General features: G+C 37.7%; 1 protein-coding gene across 1 annotated transcript in view; it reads right to left on the bottom strand.

Annotated features, from left to right (window-relative positions):
* PHC2 (polyhomeotic homolog 2) overlaps positions 1-8197 on the bottom strand; it is a 182697-nt gene that overhangs the window by 87719 nt on the left and 86781 nt on the right. The gene's annotated exons all lie outside the window — the stretch shown is intronic.

The following is an 8197-nucleotide window of genomic DNA, read 5'->3' on the forward strand; positions in this document are numbered from 1 at the left end:
AAAGAATATTTTCTAATTTCTACTGTGATAGGTTATATAGACGTATACTGCTTAATTTCCAAATATTTGGTGTGAGGGTGTTTCCAGTCACCTTTTTCTTATTGAATGCTAACATAATTACATAGTGGTCAGAGAGTAGGGCTGGAGAGCAGGGGCATGCTCATAGCTACCATAGCCTCGATCCTTCTGCCTCAGCCTTCCAAGTAGCTGGAATAACAGGCATGTGCCACCATGCCCAGCTAACTTTTTGATTTATTGTAGAGATGAGGTCTTGCCAAGTTGCCCAGGCTAGTCTCAAACCCCTGGGTTTAGGCAATCCTTAAGAGATATTTTTAGTTAAAGAAAATTGAAACAAGTTTATACACCTAACAATGTCAACACTTACATGTGGTATAACCAATATGTATCATAGAAAGAAATGGAGTTAGCTGGGCTCGGTGGCTCAGCCTGTAATCCTGCGCCTTTGGGAGGCTGAGGTGAGTGGATTGCCTGAGCCTGTGGATTCGCGACCCGCCTGGGCAGCGAGACCTCATCTCTACAATAAATCAAAAAGTCAGCCGGGCATGGTAGCGCATGCCTATAATTCTGGCTACTTGGAAGGTTGAGGCGGAAGGATCGCTGGAGCCCAGCAGGTTGAGGCTGCGGTGGCTGGGAGTGGCCACTGCACTCCAGTCTGGGCGACAGAGTGAGACTCCAACTCAAAAAAAAAAAAAAAAAAGAAAGAAAGAGATGGAGTTAAAGGCAATCAAGTAATCACCAGGGTAATTTCCTCAGGAGCTGACATTCCTGAGACCTGTGGTCAGGTCTCTGCCTATTTCTCATCATGTGGTTCCAAAGAATACAAAATGTCTAAGAGGTTTTGAGTGCTGAGTTTACCTCTCTGAGTTTCTGCTTTACTCTAGAATTTGGTTTTGTTAGCTCTTTAGTACACATAAGAAAAATTTTAAAAATATTATCTCAGCTTTTTTAGTTGACCTCAGTGGTCCTGATAACCTAACTCACCATTCCTAGAAGTGAAAGTTCCTAGCCAATGGATGATTTTTAAGCTGGGGAGGGATGTAATCAACTGATCTATTTTGGTCACATTCTGTCAGAAGCTGTTTATAAGCAAAAGGAATAACATTTAAATCATTCATCAAAAAGAAAATGGTTTGAATTGGGTGAATTGGTTATTTGCCCTAGTTTGCTTCACATGGGTGTATGTTCTCTCTCCTGAATACACAGCAAGCTCTTGACAATTAGATATCCTTTCTGGTTTTAGTAAGTTTTTGATAGGTCTGTTGCCCTTTCTCTAGGACCTGGGACAAGAAGATAAAATGCCAGTTTTCTTTGTCACCATTCTGGGATTTGAGGGCCCCAGGGAGAACTAGACTCTCAGGAATTCATCTCTTCCCTCCACTTCCCACCTACTAAGAACAAAGAAAACAACTTTATACCAAGTTTGAAGATTTAATCAGAGTGCAAGAATATGCAAGTAAGTAAATCCAAATATAGAGTCTGATACTGTTCAGTAATATCTAGAAGTCAGACTTTCTTATACAATCACTGCTGACAAATGTATGAATTTATATTTAAATTTCAAAAATATACATTAAGAGCCATAGTATTTTATATAATTTTTAACCCAGTCATTCTATGTTTACTCATTTGTCTTAAAAAATAATCATGGGGGCCTGGGTGCAGAGGTTACATCTGTAATCCTAGCATTTTGGGAGGCCCAGGTGGGAGGATTGCTTGAGGCCAGGAGTTTGAGACCAGCCTGGGCAACATAGCAAGACTCCATCTCTACAAGATATTTAAAAATTATTTGGGCATGAAAATGCATGCCTGTAGTCCTAGCTACTCTGGAAGTTGAGGTGTGAGGATTGCTTGAACCCAGGAGGTTTAGGCTGCAATAAGCTATGATTGCACCATGGCACTCCAGCCTCAGAGATAGGGTAAGACTCTGTCTCTAAAAAAAAAAAAAAAAAAAATGTGGGTTCATAAATATTTAGCTACTGGATGGTCATTACAAGAGCGGAAATTAAAGATTTAAAATTCCACCAGTAAGGGATTAGTCATTATACCTTCATATAATAGAATATCATACTATTTAATGACACAAAAGGTTCACAATAAGGTGATCAAAGAAGTTCATGAAAGAGTTTATGAAGAAGTGTATAAGGCAGGATTTTTTAATGAGAAAATATATGTACTCATAAACTTAAAAAACTTGAAGCAAATAAAACAAAATGTTAACAGTATTACTTTGGGGTGCTGGGATAACAGGATTTTTTTCTTGGCTTTGCTTATTTTTCCCCTGAATCTTCTATAATGAAAACATATACTTTTGTAATAAAAATCACATTGATTATTAAAAATAAACTAGAGTTCCTCTATAGCTAATCTGCCACCTCAGACCACCCCTTTTCTGCTCTAATCCAGTGATAGCACTGATTAGCGGAGAAGTCTACATTCCCCAGTTTCATCATCTGTCCCACTTGGTATGTACATAGCTTTTTGGTCAGAAGAAAGAGTAACATTCATCTATCAGTGGGTAGGCAGCTCATAATGTATATTTGGTGAATGGAACTAAATGCTAAGAGCCAGAAAATTTACCCATATAATGGTAACAGAGTGTCACATACTTCAAATACAGTTGTTTTCTACCAAATAACCTCCATTTTAAACTATCCTTATAGCATTATATTATCTTTCACCCCACCCAAAAAAAATACCCAAAGGGAAAATTATTACTACAATGACTTCATGCATTTTCTCTGGAAGGTCTGTCTGTTGAATATTTGGTCATTTTGTATAGTGTTGGTCAATAAGGCTTAATTGCTTCTGCTGCTGAATTGCCTGTCACATGGAGAGACTCAAACCTGCCCCCACTCCTCTACAGAAAAAAATGAATGCCTGGAATGAGCTGAAATTTCCAGGAAAAGCATACCAACTCAATTTGTATCAGTCCCTGTGGGATTACCACACTGATGTCATTTTTAATATGCCTTTACTCTTCCTCTCTGGTTGGCACGATCCGTCATCTCCTTCCTCAGCTGGGTTTGCTGCTTTTTCTTAGAGAGCAGATTGTCTTTGTGAATGACTCTCTCAGGGAGCACGTGCAGCAGGAGCCCAGAGCCTCACTCCATGGGAACGTATGAGACAGAGCTAAAGAATGGGCTATGAACAGCAGCTGAATGGAACAGATCATGCTGCTTCTTGAAGCTGAAAAGGCCAATCCTGTAAAAGAGTTGATGAGAGCACCTAATCGGGTTTGACCCCACAGGCTGTGTGTGTACAGAGAGGGCTGGGAAGTGTAGCTTTGCACATGAGGAGGTAGCAATATTTCAGGGCTGAATCCAGACACACTTACTCATCTGCTTGATTCAATTTTATTTGTACAAAGGGTTTGTTGAGGCAATGGGCAGACTAAGCCTGTAGGGATCAAGGGCTATGCAAATGAAACCTTAATGGAAGATTAAATCAGCTGATGCTTCCCCCCCCCCCCCCGTGCTATTTCCATTTGTGGGACTGTAACTGGCAATAGGGGGAATGAATCATTCTTACTATATTTAAGCACTGATTTTAAAATGCCTTCTTTACAAAAATAGCAGTCACCATAATAAAACAGGCCTTGTAATACCTAGTTAACAAACAACAAGAACCTTCCTATAGAAAGAATGAACATATTATGGTTCAATAGCACAGCATAGTAGAGTAGCAAGCATGATAAATCAAAGCACCAACTGTGGGGGTCCTCGCTTTGTTTACCACCCAATGAAGAACCAAGCCTTTACCTGGACACTTCTGTTTATTATGATTACTACTCCAAAATAATTTCTAAATATGAAGTGAATTATATTTCAACAATTATATATTATCTAGCCAGCTTCATTACCCAGTATATTCATTTTTTAAGAAAGGAAGGTCTCAAAATAAAATTATTTTTTTCTGTGAATTATGGGAAAAGTAAATGATTAGGAAGCTACGTAAATATTATATTCTCCTTGTATCAGTTTTTATATTTCACTAAAATATATTTAAATCACTAATTAGAATGTTTCGATATAATCATTTGTTCCCTCCCTGAAGATATGTTATTGTTGATTATTATGTCTTCAACAAATAGTCTTTATAATTGGAAGACAACTAGAGAATAAACCTAGAGATTTTAAACTACCTTAAGATACTGCCAGTTCCCAAAAAAATGCACAGAAAAATATCCAAGAACATCTCTATTTCTTTTTTGTTATATATATATGTATAAAACAAATGTCACATACTTCTACATATATATATAACAAATGTCACATACTTCTACATGTATATATATATATATATATATTTTTTTTTTTGAGTTGGAGTCTCACTCTTTCACTCAGGCTGGCATGCAGTGGCACACTCATGGCCACCCCAGCATCGATCTGCTGGGCTCTGGCGATTCTTCTGCCTCAGCCTTCCAAGTAGCCAGAACTACAGGCATGCGCTACCACGTCCAGCTAATTTTTTATTTATTGTAGAGACGAGGTATTACCAAGTTGCTGGGACTGGTCTCGAACCCAAGGGCTCAGGCAATCCACTCACCTTGGCCTCCCAAAGTAGCTGGGATTACAGGCTAAGCCACCGAGCCTGGCCCTTTTTTGTAAATATTAAGAAAATATTTACATTTGAAAATGAATCCATGTAAATCACCATATTGATATAAAGTCATCATCTCATCATCCCTATAGATGAAGGAAAATCATTTGACAAAATTCAATACATAATCATCATAACAACTCTCAGAAAACTAGGAATAGAAGAAAACATGCTCAATTTCAGAAAGGACATCATACTTATTCAGTGAAAGACAGAATGCTCTCTCCCTAAGAATGGAATGGCCATTTAATTGTTTGTTTAGTATTGTACTGGAAGTGCTAGCCAGTGCAATAAGGTAGGTTAAAAAAAAAAAAGCATACGGTTGGAAAGGAAGAAGTAAAACTCTGTTTATTGACAGACAACATGATTGCATTTGTAGAAAATTCTAAAGGAAACTATACAAAACTGACTAGAACCAAAGTGAATTTATCAAGATCACAGGATATAAAAACACAGAGGAGTTAAGTAACTTGACCACGGTTATGATTACAATAGTAATCAGAAGAGATAGAATTCAAGTCCAAGTAGTCTGGCCTTGGAGCCTTCCTCTTAACTATTACTTATATGGTAATTTATATGGTGTTACTGTATATATACATGCAAATACTAAACATTAGTTCTCCTTTTTGATTCAATTACCACTAGCTTTAACCTATATTTTGGTGAAGAGGAATAAACAAACAAGACATAAATCCTGAATCCTCATTCTATATATAGAAAGCTTGGCTTTTGACTTAATAAAGCTTGGCTTTTGCTTAATAAAATCAAGGTTATGGATTTAATCCTTATACAGGCCAGCACATTTCACACTGGAAAAAAAACCATCACTAATGCAGTGCCAGATATATGTATCCTATCTAGCCCCCACCCCAATAAATGGCAAATTCTGAAGTTCAGTGCAACTTATCTCAAATACTAGAAACAAAACTTGAAAAGTACTGATGATGCATCATTTTTGTAGATGAAAGATAGCATGCTCATTGACAAATCCAGAAATAGAATTAAAAACTGATATAGACTTCAAAAGTAAGGCACTAATGCCTGGCTAGCCACACGCTAAAGTAAAGGCTGGTAGCATTTATGTTTTTATGTGAGAAATTCGGGGTTATCATCAGAGACTTTACATTTGGATCTTTAAATAGTTATAATCCAGATTGCCTATACTATGGATAACAGAAATAACAGGATAACTACACTTCTAAATTAACAATGGCCCTATTCTCTACTACTGAATTCATTGGGTCTACTCCTAATACTGAAGTCTTGAAATACAGCCAGTCCACCAACACTGGATACCAACATTCAGGGAGAGAGAAACACAGCAGGAGCCTGAGGTAGCTTCATCTAGATAAATGAACTGGAGGAGACTGCAAGCAAAGTGGCTGATGCAGGACCTTATACAGAACAGTACTGCTAGAAAACAATCATAGAAAAAATAACTCCCTGGTAGCAATCTCAAATGTGAAGACTCTTTATGAAGATCATAAGTTTAAAGGACAGTTACAAACATAATGGGGATTTGCAAATAGTGACTACAATCTCAAACAAAAAGGCCTGTCTTTGAACAACAGGTGGCATGGTGTGAGTGATGTGGCAGTACTGATAAGTACTTATTGCTTATATAGCTAATAACGTGCTGTATTCACTGGTTTAATGTTGTTTTAGTGAACTATATATAAATTACAAACTTCAGATTATTTTTTCAAATGGAAGAATCTGTGATAATCCATTCAACTCTGTCTTACAAGCCTCTATATGATTGCAAGATGCATGACTCAAGGTTGTGTTTGTAGTCTATTGACAACTGCATTCTGGTGCTACTGAGGATAAAGCAGCATGGCATTTTAAGAGCACGGCATAGGGGAAAGACTTGAACATGCCATTGAGCATCTTTGGGTCTTAGCCTTTTCACTGAATGCCTAAAATGTATACTTAAAAACTGAATTTACAATGTTATTATGAAGATTGAGATGGCTGGCTTATATACAATGCTAAATAAATAAGTGACCACTCCTATTTGCACACATATTCTCATTCTCTCTCTCTCTCTCTCTCTCTCTCTCTCTCTCTCTCTCTCTCTCACACACACACACACACACACACACACACACACACACACACACAGAGAAGGTTATTAGTTGAGGTTGATTTATTGCCCCATATAGCCTGGCCCAAGGATAAATTATTATAGTTTGTCTCACTTATTTTCAATGTGACCAGCAAAGACATGGAGAAAAATATTAATTCTGGGATGAGTATTTAGTGGAGGCTTCCACTGTTTAAACATTTAATTTGTCATACTTTCTCACTATTGTTTTGGTCTTTATCTCAATGGTTCTGAATTATTTATTTTTTGTTTGAATATTGGTATGAGTCATCAAAATAAACGTTTAAATACTGAAGACTACTGACAAAGAATTTAAACAGATAGTAGGGCAGTTAAAGACTCAGTAACAGGTTACAGTTTTATGCAACTATAGATCCTCAGTAAATTACACTCTGGTCTGCCTTAGCCCTCTTTTAAAATTCCTTTATCCCTCTGCCATTTATTGTAATAACAATAAATTAGTCTCTAATCATATGATAGATGACAATGTGGGGAGATCTAAATTTTCTAAATCCTGTTTTGATTTATCTAGATGTATTATTATGTTATTTTAAATATCTATCTACTTTTTAACTATTCAAAAGTCATATCTTAAGTGATGGGGCTTCTTTAAAGAAAGGAATCTACTGTCAACACTTAAGGTCCCTAGAAAATATGTTAGAGTCTTCTACTTGGAAGCTAAAGAAACAGGGATCAGATTTGCTCTCCTGCCTTAAACAATTAAAAAATTGGGCAAAAGATATAAATCAGTGGTTTTCAGATATTAGCTGACAGACAACATAGGACTAAGATCTCAGAGAAAGGGAAAACAAAGTGAGCCCTATGAGTGTACCAGTTACTGCCTAGAGGCAGTTCCAGGATGCAGTGCAGGAAAGGGGGGACCCAAACAGTCCAGTGGTTTCATTAAGTTGAGGAGACTGCGATTAGACATCCAGGAGTGCAAAGTGGCTAGAATTTGTGGAACAGAGAACTGGCGAGAGAGAGAGAGAGAGAACACCCTGGAGTTCTACAGGCAGCTCTCCCTGGTCTTTGACTAAGTACTGATCTGTACATGCAGGAGAGGAAACTACTCAAGACTACTGTAAAGGAGAAGGCAGAAAAATCCCCAGAGTTCACACAGGGCTAGAATAGTGTGTGTTCACATCAGTTAAAGTAGAAAGACCTTGTACTGCACAAGAAAATAGAATCCTCAGAAGGGTATTGCCAAAGTAGTGAGGCTGCTCTAGACCCAGCATAATAAAGCTTAGAAGCAATCCTTGGAAGGATCAAAGTGATTCTAGGTACCTTAACTGCATTCCAAAAAAAAGCAACAACTAATTTAAAAAAATAACAAAATAGGCTGGGCTCGGTGGCTCAGCCTGTAATCCCAGCACTTTGGGAGGCTGAGGTGAGCAGATTGCCAGAGCCCGCGGGTTCAAGACCCACCTGGGCAACTTGGCGAGACCTCATCTCTACAATAAATCAAAAAAT

This window comes from Carlito syrichta, unplaced genomic scaffold, assembly GCF_000164805.1.
Source record: "Carlito syrichta isolate Samal-C Ts95f unplaced genomic scaffold, Tarsius_syrichta-2.0.1 Scaffold301936, whole genome shotgun sequence".
Lineage (NCBI taxonomy): Eukaryota > Metazoa > Chordata > Mammalia > Primates > Tarsiidae > Carlito > Carlito syrichta.